The sequence below is a fragment of the Cervus canadensis genome, chromosome 29, assembly GCF_019320065.1.
Source record: "Cervus canadensis isolate Bull #8, Minnesota chromosome 29, ASM1932006v1, whole genome shotgun sequence".
NCBI classification, from domain to species: domain Eukaryota; kingdom Metazoa; phylum Chordata; class Mammalia; order Artiodactyla; family Cervidae; genus Cervus; species Cervus canadensis.
In genome coordinates, this window is record NC_057414.1 from 8,616,928 (window position 1) to 8,640,552 (window position 23,625).

Below are 23,625 nucleotides of genomic sequence, written 5' to 3' on the forward strand. Positions count from 1 at the left end.
GAAAAAGAGACACAGAAATACAGAACAGACTTTTGAACTCTGTGGGAGAAGGTGAGGGTGGGATATTTCAAAAGAACACCATGTATACTATCTATGGTGAAACAGATCACCAGCCCAGGTGGGATGCATGAGACAAGTGCTTGGGCCTGGTGCACTGGGAAGACCCAGAGGAATCGGGTGGAGAGGGAGATGGGAGGGGGGATCGGGATGGGGAATAAGTGTAAATCTATGGCTGATTCATATCAATGTATGACAAAACCCACTGAAATGTTGTGAAGTAATTAGCCTCCAACTAATAAAAAAATTAAAAAACAAAAAACAAAAAACAAAAAACCACAATGAGGTACCATTACACGCCAGACAGGATGGCTGCTATCCAAAAGTCTACAAGCAATAAATGCTGGAGAGTGTGTGGAGAAAAGGGAACCCTCTTACACTGTTGGTGGGAATGCAAACTAGTACAGCCACTGTGGAGAACAGTGTGGAGATTCCTTAAAAAACTGGAAATAGAACTGTCATATGACCCAGCAATCCCACTTCTGGGTATACACACTAAGGAAACCAGATCTGAAAGAGACACGTGCAACCCAATGTTCATCTCAGTACTGTTTATAATAGCCAGGACATGGAAGCAACCTAGATGCCTATCATCAGACGAATGGATAAGGAAGCTGTGGTACATATACACTATGGAATATTACTCAGCCGTTAAAAAGAATTCATTTGAATCAGTTCTAATGAGATGGATGAAACTGGAGCCCCTTATACAGAGTGAAGTAAGCCAGAAAGATAAAGAACATTACAGCATACTAACACATATATATGGAATTTAGAAAGATGGTAACGACAACCCTATATGCAAAACAGAAAAGAGACACAGATGTACAGAACAGACTTTTGGACTCTGTGGGAGAAGGTGAGGGTGGGATGTTTTGAGAGAACAGCATGTATATTATCTATAGTGAAACAGATCACCAGCCCAGGTGGGATGCAAGAGACAAGTGCTCAGGCCTGGTGCACTGGGAAGACCCAGAGGGATCAGGTGGAGAGGGAGGTGGGAGGGGGGATCGGGATGGGGAATACATGTAACTCCATGGCTGATTCATGTCAATGTATGACAAAACTCACTGCAATGTTGTGAAGTGATTGGCCTCCAACTAATAAAAATAGAAGGAAAAAAAAAAAAAAGAAAATTAAGTCTGTCACTGTTTCCATTGTTGCCCCATTGATTTGCCATGATGTAATGGGACCAGATGCCATGATCTTTGTTTTTTGAATGTTGAGTTTTAAGGGTGCTTTTTTCACTCTCCTCTTTCACTTTCATCAAGAAGCTCTTTAGTTCCTCTTTGCTTTCTGCCATAAGGGTGGTATCTTCTGCATATATGAACTTATTGATATTTCTCCCTGCAATGTTGATTCCAGCTTGTGCTTCATCCAGTCCAGGATTTCTCATGATGTAGTCTGCATATAAGTTAAATAAGCAGGATGGCAATTTACAGCCTTGAGGTACTCCTTTCCCTATTTGGAACCAATCTTTTGTTCCATGTCCAGTTCTAACTGTTGCTTCTTGACCTGCATACAGATTTTTCAGGAGGTAAGTAAGGTGGTCTGCTTTTCTCATCTCCTTAAGAATTTTCCACAGTTTTTTGTGATCCACACAAAGGCTTTGGCTTAGTCAATAAAGCAGAAGCAGAAGTAGATGAACCCAAATGGGCAAATTTAATTCAGATGACTGTCAACTCCACAGCCAGTTCCCAATGTACACAACTATAGGCCGTGTAAGTTTTTTTTTTTTTTTAATTGATTAGTGAGCATGACTCAGAAAGCTCACTCAAGTCTGCAGGACTAGGACAAAGCAAGCAAACTTGAACATTTACCACTACCCGAGGGAAAGAAAATAGGACATCACTAGCACCTGACCTGGTTTTGCAGCATCAAGAGAAATCATAAAATCTTAAGAACTAGTCCCCAGAATGGAAAAAGAAGTATGGAGCAAGTGTATCCATAGAAAAGGTCTGAGAAAGCCTTAGAATCCATAAAGGGGTGATAGAAGGGCTTTCTCCTAAATTTAGTCAGTAAAGACTAGAAGATGTGGCTCCTTATTTAAATGCCAAGGCTGCAATAGATGCCTTAAAGGAATATGAAAAATAAAGGAAACATGACACCACCAAAGGAACACAATAATTTCCCAGCAATTGACCCTAAAGAAATCAAGACCTTAATTTTGCCTGGTAATTGTTTTAAGGAAGCTGAACTAACTACAAGAGACAAAAAAAAAAAAGAAAACAGGAGAACAATCCAGTGAAATCAGAAAAGCAACACATGAACAAAACATGTTTAATAGAGAAACAGAAATAGTGATAGGGAACCAAACAGAATTTTGGAGCTGATCAATATAATGAATGAGTAGAAAATGCAATAGACACCTATAATAACAGAGTTGATCAAGCAGAAGAATGAATCTATGACTTCAAAGAGAGATCATTTGAAAAAAATTCAGTCAAAGGAAAACAGAGAAAAATGAATGAAAAAGAGTGAAGAAAGCCTACGGGAATTATGAGATACTACAAAGTGAAGCAATCTACCCATTATTGCAGCCCCAGAAGGCAAAGAGAAGGAGAAAGAGAAAGAGATTATTTAAAGAAATAATGGTTGAGGACATCCCAAATCTGGGGAGAGGTTTGGACAATCAAGTTTATGAAGCTTATAGTATTCAAAGTATTTAAAGTATTCATAGTATTCAAAGCTTAAAGTATTCAACTCAAAGAGTTCTCCAAGACACATTTTAATAGAACAATAAAGTCAAAAGCAAAGAGAAAATGTGGTAAGAGAAAACACACACACACACCCCCCTAGCAAAGTTGTCCTTCAGAAATGTAGGAGAGATAGAGTCTCTCCCAGTCTCCCAGACAAACAAAATGTAAGAAAGTTTATCACTACTAGACCTGACTTCCTAGAATTGCTGAAATTAAGCTATGCTAATTATAAATATAGGTTTAAGGAAGAGTCAAGAGGATGTCCTGTTAGAATGAAAGTTGGATAGACAATGATTGTTTCATTTTATTTAAAGATGGAAATATATTACTCTACATACTTAAGGTTGTATTATAGGGTTTTTTTTTTTTTTAGAACAGAGGAACTTTTTAAACTTTCACAGTATAAGTATCTAAAAGAAGAAAGTAAGAAAAAGAACATGTGTAGTATTTGCATTTCCCACAATAGGTACATCATGACTTTAATATTTTATGTGCTTAACAAATATATTTTTGAAAGTAACATATACGACTTCACAGGTAGTCTGAATACTTTATTTCCTCCAGATTGTCCATTTTATTGACAATTTATTATTGTCATACTCTATTATGATTCCTTGAATTTCTCTGGTGTCTGTTGTAACTTCTTTCTCATTTCTGATTTTATTGATTTGAGTCCTCTCCTTTTTTTGCTTGATGAATCAGACTAAAGTTTTATCAATTTGATTTGTATTTTTGAAGAACCGACATTTAGTTTCATTAATATTTTCTATTGTTTTCCTCATTTCTGTTTCTTTCTGCTCTGATCTTTATGATTTCTTTCCTTTCACTACCTTTGGGTTTTGTTTGATCTACTTTCTCTAGTTACTTTAGGTGTACGGTTAGACTGAGATTTTTCTTGTTTCCTGAGATAAGATTATATTGCTGTTAACTTCCCTCTTAGAATTGTTTTAGGTGCATCCCATAGGTTATGCTTTCATCTTCATTTGCCTCTAAGTATTTTTTTATTTCCTCTTTTATATTTTCAGTGATCCATTGGTTCTTCAGTAGCATGTTATTTATCCTCAATGTGTTTGGAATTTTTCCAGTTTTTTTTGCTTATTTTTGTTTATTTGCTTTTTTTTGTTTATTTCTTATAGTGTTGTGATCAGAAATGGTTTGATATAATTTCTATGTTCTTAAATTTACCAAGGGTCATTTTGTGGTCCAGTATGTGGTTAATCCTGGAGCGAATTCCATATGCACGTGAGAAAATATGTTTTCTGCTGCTTTTGGATGGGGTACTTAATAAATATCAGTTAAGTCCATCTGGTCTAATGTATCATTTACAGCCTATATTTCCGTATTGATTCCATCTGTATGATCTGTCCATTGATGTAAGTGGGATGTTGAAGTCTCCTACTGTTGTATTACTGTCGACTTCTCCATTTATGGATGTGGGTATTCACCTTAGATATTGAAGTGCTCCCATGTTGGTTGCATATGTGCTTATAATTGTTATATCTTCTTATTGGATTGGTCCCTTGAACTTTATGCAGTCTCCTTTACCTGAAGTAACAGTCTTTATTTAGCCTCTACTTTTGAAAGATAGTTTTGCAGATTATAGTATTCTAGGTTGATGCTTCTTTTCTTTTAATGTCTAAATTTTGCATTCCACTCTCTTCGTTCTTGTGTGCTTTCTGAGGAGAAATTTAATATAATTCTTATCTTTGTTCCTTTATAAGTATTTTTTATGGATTCTTTCAGAATTTTTTTATATTTGGCTTTTTATAATTTAAAACAATATATTTAGATATATGTTTTTTTCATTGTTCTTTGTCTTTGGCAGTTTTCCTCTTTGGTGTTCTCTGAGCTTTTTAAATCTGTTGTTTTCTGTCTGCCATTAATTTGGGAGAAATTCTCAATCACTATTTTTTCAAATACTTCTTCTGTTCCTTTCTTCTCTTTATAGTATATTACACACATTTGATACTTTTTTGTTGACATCCCAAAGGTCTCAAATATTTGAATATTCTATTTTTTCTTTCTTAGTTTTTATTCTTTATTTTTTTGTTGTTCCTATTCCTATGTCTTCAAGTTCAGAGATTCTGTCCACATCATGTGCAGTCTACTAATAAACTCACCAAAATCATTCTTTATTTCTATTACAGTTCTTTTGCTATCTAGCATTTCTTTTTGGTTATTTTTTTAGGATTTTTGTCTCTTTGCTTATATTGTCCATCTGTTCCTGAATGATGTCTACCTCGTCCATTAGAGCTTTTAGCGTATCAACCATGGCTGTTTGAAATCACAAGTCTGAAGATTGCAGCATCTATAATATTTCTTTTTTAATATATATTTATTTAGGCTGTGCTAAGCCTTAGTTGGGCATCCCTGGTAGCTGACTGCAATGCAGGAGACCCTGTTCAATTCCTGGTTCAGGAAGTTTCCCTGGAGAGGGGTAGACTGCCTGCTCCAGCATTCATGGGCTTCCCAGGTGCCTCAGATGGCTCCAGTGTTCTTGCCTGGAGAGTCCCCATAGACAGAGGAGCCTGGCAGGCTACAGTCCATGGGGTTGCAAGGACTTGGACACGAGCGGGCGACGCAGCACAGTGTAGCACACAGGTCTTGGTTAGAACATGCGGGATCTTAGTTGCTCTGTCTCTTCCAGTTGTGTGTGTGTATGTTTGTGTTTCCTTTTTTCTAAAGTCATACATGATATGCAGGTAAAAGGAACTGCTATAAATGAGTCTTTGGTAATGTGGTGGCAAGATATAAAGGAGGGTAAACACTCTATAGTCCTATCAAAAGGTATTAGTTTTTTAATGGGCCTGTGTCTCTGGACTCTGAATTTCACAAGTATTTCTCAGTTTGTTTTCTTTTTTGGGTTTGTTTTTCTTTGTCCCCCTGCAAGTGGGAAATAATTGCTAATTTGGTATTTCTCTTCACCCAGCTCAGTGAGACTCTGATAATCCCCCTATAGATAAGCCTCTAGTTAACTAGTTTCTTCTGAGTGCCAGACTTGTCAAGAAGAACAGTAAACTGGTATATTGCACAGTGGTTCCTTTTTTCCCTCCCCATACTAGAAGCATGCCAGGATTATTATTATTATTATTTAATGTGAGAACTTGGTCAAGCTCCAGAAGATAAAAAGCACAATAATGTGTAGTCCCTTTTATAACTGGATCCCCCTGGCATTTTTAAATTTCATATATGTCCGTGCTGGACCTTCAGCAGATCATCAATTACAGTTTATGTTTTTCTACTTGGGCATTAACTCTCATGGTAGTTTCTACTCATTAGTCCATTATCTGGTAAATCATGACTTTCTGTATTCACCTGTCTTTTTCTCCAGTCATGGGAGTGGCAGTTTGACCTAAGTCCTTACCTCTTTCACAGATCCAAAGTGTTGTGATTTTTCCACCTGTTTACTTTTTTTTAAAACCTGTTACAATGGATTGGTAACTTCTAAGTTCCTTCTTTATATGCAGAAGTGGAAACAAAACAAAAAATGTATATCATTTTAAAATTAAATTTCTTACTCCAGTCAAGAGATATACCTGGAGTAACAGGTAGTTTGGCCTTGGAGTACAAAATGAAGCAGGGAAAAGGCTAACAGAGTTTTGCCAAGAGAATGCACTGGTCATAGCAAACACCCTCTTCCAAGAGCACAAGAGAAGACTCTACACATGAACATCACCAGATCGTCAATACTGAAATCAGATTGATTATATTCTTTGCAGCCAAAGATGCAAAAGCTCTATACATCCAGTAGAAACAAAACCAGGACTGACTGTAGCTCAAAAAAAAAATGAACTCCTTATTGCAAAATTCAGACTTAAGTTGTAGAAAATAGGGAAAACCTCTAGACCATTCAGGTATGACCTAAATCAAATCCCTTACAATTATACAGTGGAAGTGACAAATAGATTCAAGAGATTAGATCTGATAGTTAGAGTGCCTGAAGAACTATGGACGGAGGTTTGTAACATTGTACAGGAGATGGTGATCAAAACCATCCCCATGAAGAGAAAAGCAAAAAGGCAAAATGGTTGAGGAGGTCTTACAAATATCTGGGGAAAGAAGAAAAGCAAAAGGCAAAGGATAAAGGGAAGCATTTTCCAAGAGAGGCTTCAACAGTATGTGAACTGAGAACTTTAAGATGTTCAAACTGAATTGAGAAAAGGCAGAGGAACCAGCGATTGAATTGCCAACATCCATTGGATTATTGAAAAATCAAGAGAATTCCAGAAAAATGTACTACTTCTGCTTCATTGACTATGCTAAAGCCTTTGACTGTGTGGATCACAATGAACTGGAAAATTATTAAAGAGATGGGAATACCAGACCACTTTACCTTTCTGCTGAGAAATCTGTATGCAGGTCAAGAAGCAAGAGTTAGAAACGGACATGGAGCAACAGACTGCTTTCAAACTGGGAAAGGAGTACATCAAGGCTGTATATTGTCACCTTGCTTATCCAAGCTATATGCAAAGTACATCATGCGAAATGCCCATCTGGATGAAGCACAAGCTGGAATCAAGACTGCAGGGAGAAATATCAGTAAGTTCAGATATACAGATGATACCACTCTTATGGCAGAAACTGAAGAGAAACTAAAGAACTTCTTGATGAAGGTGAAAGAGGAGAGTGAAAAAGCTGGCTTAAAACTCAACATTCAAAAAACGAAGATCACGGCAGCCAGTTTCATCAATCATGGCAAACAGATAGAGATACAATGGAAAAAGTGACAGATTTTATTTTCTTTGGCTCCAAAATCACTGCAGAAGGTGACCGCAGCCATGATATTAAAAGATGCTTGCTCCTTGAAAGAAAACCTATGACAAACCTAGATAACATATTAAAAAGCAGAGACATTACTTTACTGACAAAGGTCCATGTAGTCAAAGCTATGGTTTTTTCAGTTGTCATGTCTGGATGAGAGTTGGACCATAAAGAAAGCTGAGCACCAAAGAATTAATGCTTTTGAACTATGGTGTTGGAGAAGACTCTTGAGAGTCCCTTGGACTGCAAGGAGATCCAACCAGTCAATCCTGAAGGAAGTCAGTCTTGCATATTCATTGGAAGGACTGAAGCTGAAACTCCAATCCTTTAGCCACCTGATGTGAAGAACTGACTCATTGGAAAAGACCCCAATGATCGGAGAGATTAAGAACAGGAGGAGAAGGGGACGACAGAGGATGAAATGGCATCACTGACTTGATGGACATGAGTTTGAGCAAGCTTCAGGAGTTGGTGAAGGACAGGGAAGCCTGGCGTGCCACAGTCCATGGGGTGGCAAAGAGTTGGACACGACTGAGCAGTTGAACTGTCTGAAAATTAACTTAGGTGAACTGAAGACAAACGGTTTCAGCCACATTCATACGGTGCTTGGAATATAAATAAATGCAACCTGGTAGAGAGCAAAGAAAAAGACAGACCTTGAATACCAAAAAGGTAGTGTTAAATATTTATATGTGGTTTTGAATATCCCGCTTCTTCATCTTCAAACCATATGTGATTAATTATTAATTCCTTCTGAGCCTTGGTTTCTTCCTTGGAATAATGGAGGAAGTAATGAATACTTCACACTTTTATTATCACAATACAAAGTAAGTGAAATGTTTTCAAGTGCTCCAGATCTAGCACACAAATGATTTTTATTATTAGTCTTTTATATCTCCCCTCTTTCCCAATACAAACACTCCTCCTGTATACGCATACACCTACAACTGTCATTGCCTTATTATTAGAAAATTTCAGCTGTTACTTTGTGCTATATTGAAACATTTTTATTCATCATAAAATATTTTGGAAGCAAGATATAATTACTCAGACTGCCCTTTGGGCTAATGGAGCGGAACGGCTGGCGTTGAACCACCATATGGGCTACGCATGGAGGGCCCTGTTGGAGCCATGCATTTAAATCCATTTCATCCTGAGAACAATTAGATGAAACCATCCAATTCTTCCAGGAGCTTTGAAATGATCACCTGTTGGACCCAGACTCTGGGTAAATTGCTTTCATTTGAATATGATTTGGAATTTGTTCAACTAATCACAGTCTGTTAATTGCATTTTGGAGGAAGAAAGAAATCCAGTGAAGTGACTGGTTCTTGTTAGATTCGTGCCAGTCATGGGATTCACTGTGTGGCTACAGCATTCTACCTTGTTAATCTCAATAAAAGGTGGACTTTGCAAGCTGCAATAATTAAATCAGCCTTTACAAAACAAAGTAAGTTCTACACCGGAATATGTTATGCTGCTATACTATATTATCTATCTATCTATCTTATGCTTATGCATATTATATCTCCTTACTTACGTTAACCATCTTCTTTATCTAAAATGCCAGATAACAGTAATCTAATGTACTTTGATTAGCCAGAGCCATTTATCTGTGGTGCCTTTTCACCTTGGCAAGAGAGGGCATTTTGCATATGATGATGATATCATGCTCCGTTTTTCTCCTAATAAAATTTTTTTCGAGTCTGAGGCAGTGGAAAGTACATGATCTTTAGTTATTCCAAGCAGAGTTTGAATACCAAAGTTGTGTCAACCATCTAGTTGAGTAAACATGGTAAAAAATATACTACATTTCTAAGCCTCTTTCTGAAATAAGCAGTTCATATTTCAGAGATATCTTGGGATAAAAGAAAACTAATCACACAGTGAGCAGTTACAGTGCAGTTCTATCAAATAGAAGCAGTATTGGTAATAAAGTTGTGGCTATATCACATTATGATTTAAGTGAATGAAATTCTACCCCAAGTCTGATTTTCTTTTTCCCTCTCAATGATCAGTATTGATTAGTCTATTTGCTTGTCTGGACCTTTATCTAAATAAAAATATATAATTTTATTAAGTACTCAAATTTTTAATTAAAAATACAAGTGATTATTTTCTTCAAGTAGATTATACCATACTTTACATGATATGAATAATATACTTTGGTACCAACAACATTGAATTACTTGTAGTTCTTATTTTGTTCTTATAAACACTAGCTGATAGAAGACTTATAAGATGCAATAACAAAAAATAAAGCAGAAATTATCTGCAGTTATCTGCAAGGGGCTTCCCTTGTGGTTCAGCTGGTAAAGCTGGTAAAGAATCCGCCTGCAATGCAGGAGACCTGGGTTTAATCCCTGGGCTGGGAAGATTCCCCTGGAGAAGGGAAAGTCTACCACTCCAGTGTTCTGACCTGGAGAATCCTGTGGACTGTATAGTCCATGGGGTCACAAAGAGTCAGACACGACTGAGTGACTTTCACTTCACTTCATCTGCAATTCCAAAATTAAAAGCTTGTTGGAAAGCATTTTTCCTTATTTTTAAGAAATGCACTATAGCTGAGTACTGCAAGTGTTCACAGATCTCATATCCTAAAGAGAGGAGCTAGATTCATCAACACAGCTCAGAATAAGTGATAAACACCTACATATTATGAGAAGTGTTTGCTTTGTCACCTGTTTAGAGGTGACCAAATTTATGCAGACTCTCTAGCCCATCCATCGGGTATTTCCAAGCTACATACCAAAGAGCTGAAGTTCCATTGTAATGAAAAAGAGAAGAGGATATCTTGAATGGATTTCATGAGCTGAAGGCATTGCAGTGTTTCTCCCAGTGCAGCCATTGTGAACTAAACTTTTTAATTCCTGAAAAAAATAATATTTTAATCACTGGACAGCTATGTGACAAGCCAAAGATACCATCCAGTTAGTGTGAAAAAAGAGGTGACATAGCAAAGTTGAATGCAGTGTCTGGGGAAAAGTGAAAGAACTTTCAAATCGAGCCTTAATGGGTCTAGCTCATTAATAACCCACTTGTGTAATCAATAACACATACATGCCACACATGACTCAAATGGCTGTTTTCACATAACATTTGTTGCATTTTTTTTCACTAAATATTCTTTGTTCTTAAATTCTGTGCTTGTTATACACTGATTTTTTTTTTACTTTTTTTAAAACTATTTCAATTAAGATATGCTTGAACAACTTCATGCATAACAGTTATGCAGCATTTCTGGTTATATCCTATCCATGAATTAGTAGGCCCAGATCTGTGACCACTGTTAAAGATCTAGGTACATATTGACAACCTGCTCTCTATAATGGTTACAGTAATTAGAGGTCTCATTAGGTTATAGTAACAGGAGGTTCCAGCAGCTCTATATGAGAGAGCCACCACATCATGGAAAGCACTCTGTAATAAGTGAAAAAAAAAGCTCATTTTGTAAATTAAAAAGACTGACCTTTTTCATGTATTTATTTGGTATTTAGTTTTTTTCTTGACAATTACCTTCTTGGATTCTTTGCCCATTTTTCTAAAGGAATCTTAGTGAGATTTTAAATTGATTTCTAAGAGCTTTTTGTATATAGAAATTATCAACCTTTTCTACTATATTTATAGCAATAATTTTCTCCCCTTTGCTATGCCCTTTTTAGATATGTTTGCTTGATACTTTTCCATAAATTTGACTGAATTTTTAAAAAAAATATTAATTCAATACAAGAATGGGCCAATGAGTTTGCTAATTCACATCCATGATTTAGTTTGTTTACCTTAAAATAAACACACACACACACACACAAATAGACAGTTACTTTACATGAAAAGAAAAAAAAGGAGTTAATTTGGGAAGAGTAGAGAATTGCAATTCAGAACAATCAAACTAAAGCATACCATAGTCAAGTCTGGAGAACACTGGAGAGGGGCTTGCTTTTCTAAAAGAAAAAAGGCAATTGTGAAGGGCTGTTGCAGAGTCCAGGATGACAGCAGTTTCTCATTGGCTGGACTGTTGCTGAGCAAAGAGAAATTCTTCCTTCCTATTACTGGGATCTAAATGGTGGTGCATGAGAGCGTCCCCTTCAGGGCTTCCAGACTCTGTTTTAAAAGAAGTTTCTTTATTTTTACAGTTTTCTCTTTTGATCAAGATGTTTCCTCAGAAGCACTGCTGATCAAGAGTCTGATTTGTCATATTTAGTGGTGTCATCTTTTGAGGTTAGAAAGAACCTTTTCTGATTGTCACGTCCCATATCCCCACATTGGAGGGAAGGCGCACACATTAGAACCAGGAAGGACATATTTGCATAACATGAAAGGGTAAGGGGGAGAACTCTCAGGCATTTTCCACCAGAGATAAGCATTAGAGATTATCATTCTTTTTAGTGTGTTACTTCTGCAAAGATTTAATAGCCAATAGGCACAAGCCTCCCAGTTCTCCCATTATTTAGCAGAATAATGACCCTAGTTTTTGTAATAACAAAAAAGCAGGAGCCAAACCTGAAGTTAATCAGCTAAAGAGGTCAAAGGACCATGAATTTTCAGGTAATGATTTGCAAATGTGCAACAACATATGAGAACACCTCTTCATATCAACCTAATCATATCCGCAACATCTATAGTCTTGGGGGTTATCATTTGGGGTTAAAGAGAAGACTAAGGGATCTCTAATATCATGAACAGACTGACTTTTTGGCAACAACTCCACAGAAAGATTTTCCCCTTTTTCAATAGATTGGACCAAGAAAGAGAGAGTGGAGATAACAGCAAGAAAAAGGTATGCAAACCTAGTTTGGGCATCTTGGGAAAACTATCTGTTGGATGCCGTCAGCCTCGATTCCTGGAAATCTTTCTTTTAGGTTGCCAGATTGTGTGTGGGTCCAGTCAGGGCTTATTGTTCTCTTAGATGTGATACATGAATCCAAGACTCTACTCCTTGAAGTATTATAGCACAAGGGTTACTTAACTGTGCCTGATAGGGGCCTTTCCAATGAGGTTAAGGAGTGATGTTTAAGGTCTTCATCTCACAGAAAGGCACAGTGGAAAGACTGCTCCACTGAAACATGCTTATTTTCAACAGAAACAATTATGTCTATGTGATATTTAAATGTATCTTCTTTTATCATATGTGAATCAAAGGAGGCAAGAACTGAATATATCAGGCATCCTGGGATTATCTCAAAACTGGAGGAGTTATGAGTTCCAAAAGGGGTATACCTGAGCTTTAGACGGACTAATGGCAGTCCTTTGGACAGGGTATTTGAAAGTTTTCTGCAGTTTTGCCGATAGAGGTTTAATAACACCATTAGTGCTTTCAATTATCCCTGAGGATTGAAGATGGTAAGCACAGTGAAATTGCTGAAAACCAGCCAAACAGCACAGACTTGTGGAATCACTTGACTGGTGAAGTGAATCGCCCAGTCACGATGAAGTTTAAGGGAGATTTCCAAGTGGAGACAGCCTCTTCTGGTAGTATTTTAGTCACAGTAATAGTAGTAGCCAGTCTATGAGAAAAAACTTCAGTCTACTGAGAAAATATATAAATCCTTTCCTTACCAAGATATATTTATATGAATGAGATGAGGGTAGTTCTATAAAATCCGTCAGCCACACCTCAAATGGCCCAGTTCTGAATTGTACTTCAGGAATGTGGGGCAAACAAACTGGGCACTCTGTGGCCTTGGTAACATCTACACACCAGTATTGAAGATCAGTAATGAATATGCAGTAGGCAGTGGTGAAAATTTTAGAGTCTTTGGCAAAACTGGATTGTTATTTAGTCCAAGCCAGAGTTCCTTTTATCAAAACAATAGTTATGAAATTTCCAATTTTGTTTTCCCTTTTCTGAGGCCAACGGCTGGACATTTCTAGTTCCAAATTATCATTTGGGGGAACATCCTTTGGATCATAACAGAGGTTGAATTGTTGGTTCCTTGAGAGTAACATTTGGCAGAAATATTAGCAGGATGGTTTCCTTTAGCCTGTAGGGAATCAAGTTTGGAATTTCCAGGGGACTTGATAATGCCACAGCAGCTGGCAAGAGTATCAGCTCAGTTTAGTTGCTCAGTTGTGTCCAACTCTGTGACCCCGTGAATCGCAGCACGCCAGGCCTCCCTGTCCACCACCACCTCCCGGAGTTTACCCAATCCCATGTCCATTGAGTTGGTGATGCCATCCAGCCATCTCATCCTCTGTTGTCCCCTTCTCCTCCTGCCCCCAGTCCCTCCCAGCATCAGGGTCTTTTCCAATGAGTCAACTCTTCGCATGAGGTGGCCAAAGTATTGGAGTTTCAGCTTCAGCATCAGTCCTTCCAATGAAACACCCTGGACTGATTTCCTTTAGGATGGACTGGTTGAATCTCCTTGCAGCCCAAGGGACTCTCAAGAATCTTCTCCAACACCACAGTTCAAAAGCATCAATTCTTCGGTGCTCAGCTTTCTTCACAGTCCAACTCTCACATCCATACATGACCACTGAAAAAACTATAGCCTTGACTAGACAGACCTTTGTTGGCAAAGTAATGTCTCTGCTTTTAAATATGCTATCTAGGTTGGTCATAAATTTTCTCCCAAGGAGTAAGCGTCTTTTATTTCATGGCTGCAATCACCATCTTCAGTGATTTTGGAGCCGCAAAAAATAAAGTCTGACACTGTTTCCACTGTCTCCCCATCTATTTGCCATGAGGTGATGGGACCAGATGCCATGATCTTAGTTTTCTGAATGTTGAGCTTTAAGCCAACTTTTTCACTCTCCTCTTTCACTTTCATCAAGAGGCTTTTTAGTTCCTCTTCACTTTCTGCCATAAGGGTGGTGTAGTCTGCATATCTGAAGTTATTGATATTTCTCCCGGCAATCTTGATTCCAGCTTGTGCTTCTTCCAGCCCAGGATTTTTCATGATGTACTCTGGATATAAGATAAATAAGCAGGGTGACAATATACAGCCTTGACGTACTCCTTTTCCTATTTGGAACCAGTCTGTTGTTCCATGTCCAGTTCTAACTGTTGCTTCCTGACCTGCATATAGGTTTCTCAAGAGGCAGGTCAGATGGTCTGGTATTCCCATCTCTTTAAGAATTTTCCAGAGTTTATTGTGATCCACACAGTCAAAGGCTTTGGCATAGTCAATAAAGCAGAAGTAGATGTTTTTTTCTGTAACTCTCTTGCTTTTTCAATGAGTATAGAATATAGAATCTAATAATTCCTGGACATATTTTCCACAGGAAGTGAGGAAGCCTCACTGTTTCTATAATATTCCAAAGTCTTGAGCTACTCCAAGGATTTCTATTGTCAGTAAAATATTTGCATTTTTGTCCTTTGCTAATGTAGGCCTTGTTAAGAGTGTCCTATTAAGTTGAGGTAACTGAGAACGTGGGTTTTGCCTCATTGACTTCAAAAGGATTTGCAGTAGGATACCCAGCATAGTACTGACATTTTTTTTTTCTAAATATCTTTTAGATGAGAACAATCAGTAAATGATAATAAAATCAGCATTATTTAGAGGAATTTCCTATAAGTCATCAAGGAGTCTGGAGGTGATCTGTAGACGACTAGCTGAAAGGTGTTGATATGATGGGATTCAGGAGAGCTTCAACTGCATGAAGTACAAAGATGTTTAGAAGGAATCCCATGACTTTCTTCCAGGATCTTGGCTAAAAGGGCAGTAGGAAGAAAGGCTCTGAGGGAAGGAGGGTATCTTTGTGTCACAGGGTCTAGTTGTTGGCTATAATACTCTATGGGTCAGTGGTGTCCCCATGCTTTCAGGCAACTACACCAAGGACATTTTCTTCTTTTTCAAATATAAAGAAAGAAAAAAGGAAAGTTGAGATATTAAGATATTGAGATATTAAGGACAGAGTAATTTATCTAGTGTTCCATTAGGGTTTGAACAGCTGTCATCCTGATCTTCCCAAATGGTAGGGTCAGGTCTATTGGTTTTACTAAAGCAAACAGGTATTGGGTCATAAGAGGGATATTTGAGATCTAATTTTGGCAGTAGCCAGCTGGCCTAAGAAAAATTCTGTTGTCGTTCAGTCTCCCAATCATGTCCAACTCTCTGTGACCTCATGGACTGCAGCACTCCAGGCCTCCCTTCCCTTACTATCTCCCAAAGTTTGCCCAAGTTCATGTCCATTGCATTGGTGATGGCATCCAGCCATATCATCTTCTGAAGCCCTCTTCTCCTTCTGCCCTCAGTCTTTCCCAGCATCAGGGACTTTTCCAGAGAGTCTGTTTGCATCAGGTGACCAGGATACTGGAGCTGCAGCTTGAGCATCAGTCCTTCCAGTGAGTGTCCAGAATTGATTTCCCTTAAGATTGACTGGTTTGATCTCCTTGCTGTCCAAGGGCCTCTCAAGAGCCTTGTCCAGCACCACAGTTTGAAGGCCTCAGTTCTTTGGCATGCTGCCTTCTTTATGGTCCAGCTGTCCCAGCTGTGAATGACAGATGGGAAGACATTCCATAGCCTTGACTATATGGACCTTTGTCAGCAGAGTAATCTCTGCTTTTCAGCACACTGTCTAGGTTTGTCATAGCTTTCCCACTGAGAAGCAATCATCTGATTTCATGGCTGGAGTCACCATGCACTGAGACTTTAGAACCTAAGAAGAGGAAATTTGTCACTTCTTCTGCCATTTCCTCTTCTATTTGCCTTGCAGTAATGGGGCCAGATGCCATGATCTTAGTTTTTTTCAATATTCAGTTTTAAGCTGGCTCTTTCACTCTCCTTCTTCACCCTCATCAAGAGGCTCTATAGTTCCTCTTTCTGCCACTGGAGTGATATCATCCACATATCTGAGGTTGTTGGTATTTCTCCTGCCTGTCTTGATTCCAGCTTATAATTTATCCAGCCTGGAATTTCTCATGATGCAGCGTGTAGGTTAAATAAACAGGGTGACAGCAGACAGCTCTGTCATACTTCTTTCTCAATCCTGAACCAGTCAGTATTTCCATACAGGTTTCTAACTATTGCTTCTTGCCCCACATTCAGGTTTAAGAAAATTTTGAATTGATGCTGAATTTTGGATTTGAACAAGTTCAGAATGCCACAAAGCCTATTTGGATCTACATGTAGCCATTGTTCTGAAATCAGGTGTCCAAAATATCACACCTGAGTGAAAAAACTGCAATTTATTTTAAGATTTTTGTGTTCCTTCAAGGCTAAACATTTTCTTTTCTTGTCACTTAGAATATTTTTAATTAAAATTTCATGCTTTAACTGGTGTATTCTGTCTCCCCAAGAAAAGACCTGAAAAGGGGAACAAAGAAGCAAGTTATAAGGTGGTATCCTCACAGGCAAAATAGGATTATTGCAGAGATTAGTGGAGGGAAGGGGAGGCCCCCTGAGCTTTATAATCCTGTTATGGCCTTGGTGTCTTTAAACTGATCCAATGGGGACAAATGTTTAGCATCCTTAAAATTAGCCCAAATATTGCTACAGAAGAAACAAATAAATATCCCTGAAGTCATTTGATTCACTGTGTTGGGTGTTTCAGTTGCTCCTCAAATTTTAGAACTTTCTTCCCCTTTGGGGAGGAACATTCCAGCGTGATATTTCTGTAAGAAATCTCAGCCCAATAAATGAATAGGGGTGGAGGAACCAAGGAGAAAAGGATGAGTATCTCTGGGACTAAAGAAAGAAAATAGGTCTAGAGATAGGAGTTTCTTGAGGTTATTATTAGAGACTCCCACTATTCGAACTGTTTTACTACCTCCAGACACTGGCTATTTAGTAGCAGTGAGGTTGAGCACTGAGAGTGTAGCTCCAGTGGCTATAAGGACAGAGTCATTCCCATTCTGGGGAGTAATTAATATTTCTCCAAGCTGGTTGAGAAGAACAACTGGGAAAAACCATTCTAGCTCCTCAGAATCCCATAACTGGGAGTTAGGAGGATTTGGGGAAGGCTAATTAGAAAGCTGAAGTTGCCCACAGAACTAAAGCTTATAACAATTTTCTTCCAATGTCATGGCTTTTGCGAAAATGACAATACCAGGAGGGGTTGTGTATTGTTTAGGGGCCTCAGTTTGTTGAAGTTTAAAATTAAGAATTTCAGTGATCTTCCTTTTATAAAGAAAATTACAGATACCAAGGGAACATTTCCTGTAAAGATGGGCATAATAAAGGACAGAAACTGTATGGACCTAACAGAAGCAGAAGATCTTAAGAAGAGGTGGCAAGAATACACAGAAGAACTATACAAAAAAGATCTTCATGACCCAGATAACTACAATGGTGTCATCCCTCACCTAGAGCCAGACATCCTGGAATGTGAAGTCAAGTGGGCCTTAGGAAGCATCACTATGAACAAAGCTAGTTGAAGTTATGGAATTCCAGGTGAGCTATTTCAAATCCTAAAAGATGATGCTGTGAAAGTGCTGCACTCAATATGCCAGCAAATTTGGAAAACTCAGCCACAGGACTGAAAAAGGTCAATTTTAGTTCCAATCCCTAAGAAAGGTAATGCCAAAGAATGCTCAATCTACTGCACAGTTGCACTCATCTCACACACTAGTAAAGTAATGCTCAAAATTTTCCAAGCCAGGCTTCAGCAGTATGTGAACCGTGAACTTCCAGATGTTCAAGCTGGATTTAGAATAGGCAGAGGAACCAGAGATCAAATTGACATAATACCTTGGATCATTGAAAATGGAAGAGAGTAGTTCCAGAAAAATATCTATTTCTGCTTTATTGACTATGCCAAAGCCTTTGACTGTGTGGATCACAACAAACTTTGGAAAGTTCTTAAAGAGATGGAAATACCATACCACCTGACCTGCCTCCTGAGAAATCTGTATAAAGGTCAGGGAGCAAGAGTTAGAACTGGACATGGAACGATAGACTGGTTCCAAATGGGAAAGGGAGTACGTCTGGGCTGTATTTTGTTACCATGTTTATTTAACTGATGTGCAGAGTACATCATGCTAAATGCTGGGCTGGATGATGCACAACCTGGAATCGAGACTGCTGGGATAAATATCAATAACTTCAGATACGCAGATGACACCACCCTTATGGCAGAAAGCAAAGAAGAGCTGAAGAGCCTCTTGATGAAAGTGAAAGAGGAGAGTGAAAAAGTTGGCTTAAAACTCAACATTCAGAAAACTAAGATCATGCCATCTGGTCCCATTACTTTATGGTACATAAATGGGGAAACAATGGAAATAGTGAGAGACTTTATTTTCTGGGCTCCAAAATCACTGCAAATGGTGACTGTAGCCATGAAATTAAAAGATGCTTGCTCCTTAGAAGAAAAGCTGTGACCAACATAGCATATTAAAAAGCAGGGATTACTTTGCCAACAAAGGTCCATCTAGTCAAAGCTGTGGTTTTTCTAGTAGTCACATATGGATGTGAGAGTTGGACTATAAAGAAAGCTGAGTGCCGAAGAATTGATGGTTTTGGACTGTGGTATTGGAGAAGACTCTTGAGAGTCCCTTGGACTGCAAGGAGATCCAACTGGTCCATCCTAAAGGAAATCAGTCCTGAATATTCATTGGAAGGACTAATGCTGAAGATGAAACTCCAATACTTTGGCCACCTGATGTAAAGAACTGACTTATTTGAAAAGATCCTGATGCAGGGAAAGATTGAAGGCAGGAGGAAAAGGGGAAGACAGAGGATGAGATGGTTGGATGGTATCACCGACTTGATGGACATGAGTTTGAGCAAGTTTCAGGAGTTGGTGATGGACAGAGACGCCTGGTATGCTGCAGTCCATGGACACGACTGAGTGACTGAACTGTACTGAACTCCTTGTTTCAAATCATCTAGGGTATGGGCAAGCTGATTTGCTAAATTTCTAGAGCTAGAGTGAACATGGTTTCCCATTCCTTCCTGGTCCTTTTAACTAGAAGAGAAAGATGTGGTTCAGCCCCATGATAAACATAGAATTAAAGCCTACCCAAGTAAATTTAACATCCATAAGATCAGGATTTTCTTAAAAATAATTTGGAACTGCCTATAATAATCCGACATGGGCTCACAGACCATTTGGGCACAAGATTGAATCTCATTTCAGGTAAGTATTTATATAAAACAGCTCAAGGGGTTGTTTTCCTATTTGCAGTCCATGGTATTTTTCAGGATCATCCCAATTATCTGTTTTCATCCATTGTTGAACTTGGCCTTCACCAATAAGCAAGTTAAATGGCTGTTATATATCTGAGAAAGCTGGTTGGTAAGTCTGGAAGACTAAATTTCTCAGCATATTTATGACGGTCTTTAGTAGCTCTAGGAAAATCTTTGACCATGGTTCATAGTTTGGCTTTAGTTCAGAGTACAGAGAAATTCAGGGCTTAGCACCAGGATCCTCAAAGGGTCTGATTTTACAAGGGCAGTGTTTCTCAGGAATGAAAAAGAAGTAAGGAGAAGTTTAGAGAAAGAGGGAAGTTCAGTGAGGTGTTTGGAACATAGAAGCAGGGGGTACAAAGAGGTGCTGTAGAAGAGGATGTTAGAGAAGAGGCTGAAAGGCATGAAGAAGCCTCCGGTGCTTTTTTTAACCTCATCTTTCAACCACTTATTTGCCTGGGTCAAGTTATAAATGGTATTTTGGAGAGAGGCAATTATAGAGTCCTTGAATACTTTTGGAAACCTTAAGATACCAATTGGAATAGGCATCCCATTTAGTTTGTTTCATTTTAGAGCATCAGTCCTCCAAATTGGTCCTAAGTAAAGTAAGTTTTGGGAAGTTGAGAGTACCCCATAAATGTCATTGGAATTCTAAATGATTGAGTTGGTTCAATTAGTTAAAAATGGGCATGAGGAAAGATCATTGGTTTTAAACATATTAAGAAGCCAGAGTTCCATAAAGAGGAATCTCTTAAGAGAATTTAGCAGAGTGAAATCCCATTACTCAAAACTTGAGATTCAGAAATTAGAAAAGTTCTCACCAGGAAGGACAATGCCATCAAGGAAAAAAAAAAAAAAGAAAAGTTTGAGATCTCAACTAAAACGAGGAAGCTTAGATCCGAGAGAAGGTTTATTGAACCAAAAGGGAAAAGATGACACTCAGAAGTGAAGAGCAGAGAGAGCTCAACCAGGTACTATGAATTGTTCCGGAGGTCCTTAGTTTCTTGAAGATTTGTCTCCTTTGGATCCCTTTTTAGCTGCCATGTAATATTGATCTAAAAAAGTAAAAGCCAGTTAATTTTACCAGCAAAATAAATTTATTTGGAAAAGCAGAAAATTGCAATTCAAGACACGCAAATTGTGAGAACCATCATTTCAGTTCAATTCAGTCCTTCGGTTGTGTCTGAGTCTTTGCGACCCCATGAATCTCAGCATGCCAGGCGTCCCTGTCCATCAACAACTCCCGGAGGTTACTCAAACTCATGTCAATCAAGTTGGTAATGCCATCCAACTATCTCATCCTCTGTCGTCCCCTTCTCCTCCTGCCCCTAATCCTTCCTAGCATCAGGGTCTTTTCAAATGAGTCAGGTCTTCCCATGAGGTGGCCAAAGTCTTGGAGTTTCAGCTTCAGCGGCAATCCTTCCAATGAACACCCAGGACTGATCTCCTTTGGGATGAACTGGTTGGATCTCCCTGCAGTCCAAGGGACTCTCAAGAGTCTTCTCCAACACCACAATTAATTAAGTTAAGTTAATTAAGCAGGGTGACAATATACAGCCTTTACGTACTCCTTTTCCTATTTGGAACCAGTCTGTTGTTCCGTGTCCAGTTCTAACTGTTGCTTCCTGACCTGCAAAGAGGTTTCTCAAGAAGCAGGTATGCCCATCTCTTTAAGAATTTTCCAGAGTTTATTTTGATCCACACAGTCAAATATTGACTGTGGCATAGTCAATAAAGTAGAAATAGATGTTTTTTCTGGAACTCTCTTGCTTTTTTGATGATCCAGCAGATGTTGGCAATTTGATCTCTGGTTCCTCTGCCTTTTCTAAAACCAACTTGAGCACCTGGAAGTTCACGGTTCATGTATTGCTGAAGCCTGGCTTGGAGAATTTTGAGCATTACTTTACTAGCGTGTAAGATGAGTGCAACTGTGTGGTAGATTGAGCACTCCTTGGGATTGCCTTTTGTTGGGATTGGAATGAAAACTGACCTTTTCCAGTCCTATGGTCACTGCTGAATTTTCCAAATTTGCTGTCATATTGAGTGCATCACTTTCACGGCATCATCTTTCAGGATTTGAAATAGCTCAACTGGAATTCCATCACCTCCACTAGCTTTGTTTTTAGTGATGCTTCCTAAGGCCCACTTGACTTCACATTCCAGGATGTCTGGCTCTAGGTGAGTGATCACACCATCGTGATTATCTGGGTCATGAAGATCTTTTTTGTACAGTTCTTCTGTGTATTCTTGCCACCTCTTCTTAAGATCTTCTGCTTCTGTTAGGTCCATACCATTTCTGTCCTTTATTGAACTCATATTTGCCTGAAATGTTCCCTTGGTATCTCTGATTTTCTTGAAGAGATCTCTAGTCTTTCCCATTCTGTTGTTTTCCTCTATTTCTTTGCATTGATGACTGAGGAAGTTTTTCTTATCTCTCCTTGCTATTCTTTGGAACTCTACATTCAAATAGGAATATCTTTCCGTTTCTCCTTTGCTTTTTGCTTCTCTTCTTTTCACGGCTATTTGTAAGGCCTCCTCAGATAAACATTTTGCCTTTTTGCATTTCTTTTCCATGGGGATGGTCTTGATCCCTGTCTCCTGTACAATGTCATGAACCTCCATCCATAGTTCATCAGGCACTCTGTCTATCAGATCTAGTCACTTAAACCTATTTCTCACTTCCACTGTATAGTCATAAGGGATTTGATTTAGGTCATACCTGAATGGTCTAGTGTTTTTCCCTACTTTCTTCAATTTAAGTCTGAATTTGGCAATAAGGAGTTCATGATCTGAGCGACAGTCAACTCCAGGTCTTGTTTTTGCTGACTGTATAGAGCTTCTCCATATTTGGCTGCAAAGAATATAATCAACCTGATTTCAGTGTTGACCACCTGGTGATGTCCATGTGTAGAGTCTTCTCTGGTGTTGTTGGAAGAGGGTGTTTGCTATGCCCAATGCATTCTCTTGGCAAAACTCTATTAGCCTTTGCCCTGCTTCATTCTGTGCTCCAAGGCCAAATTTCCCTGTTACTCCAGTTGTTTCTCGACTTCCTACTTTTGCATTCCAGTCCCCTATAATGAAAAGGACATCTTTTTTGGGTGTTCTAAAAGGTCTTGTAGGTTTTCATAGAACCATTCACCTTCAGCTTCTTCAACATTACTGGTCAGGGCATAGACTAGGTTTACTGTGATATTGAATGGTTTACCTTGGAAACAAACAGAGATCATTTTGTCGTTTTGGGGACTGCATCCAAGTACTGCATTTCAGACTCTCTTGTTGACTATGAGAGCTACTCCATTTCTTCTAAGGGATTCTTGCCCACAGAGTACATATAATGGTCATCTGAGTTAAATTCACCCATTCCAGTCCATTTTAGTTTGCTGATTCCTGAAATTTTGATGTTCCCACTTGCCATCTCCTGTTTGAGCACTTCCAATTTGCCTTGATTCATGGACCTAACATTCCAGGTTCCTAAGCAATATTGCTCTTTACAGCATCGTACTTTACTTCCATCACCAGTCACATCCACAACTGGGTGTTGTTTTTGCTTTGGCTCCATCTCTTCATTCTTTGTGGAATTATTTCTCCACTGATCTCCAGTAGCATATTGGGCACCTACCGACCTGGGGAGTTTATCTTTCAGTGTCCTGTCTTTTTGCCTTTTCATACTGTTCATGGGGTTCTCAAGGCAAGAAAACTGAAGTGGTTTGCCATTCCCTTCTCCAGTGGACCACGTTTTGTCAGAACTCTCCACTATGACCCATCTGTCTCGGGTGGCCCTACACAGCATGGCTCATAGTTTCATTGATAAGGCTGTGGTCCATGTGATATGATTGGTTACTTTTCTGTGATTGTGGTTTTCAGCCTTTCTGCCCTCTGATTGAGAAGGATACGAGGCTTATGGAAGCTTCCTGATGGGAGAGACTGACTGAGGGGGAAACTAGGTCTTATTAGAAGGTTGGGGCCATGCTCAGTAAATCTGTGATCCAGTTTTCTGTCGAAGGGTGGTTCTATGTTCCCTCCCTGTTATTTGACCTGTGGCC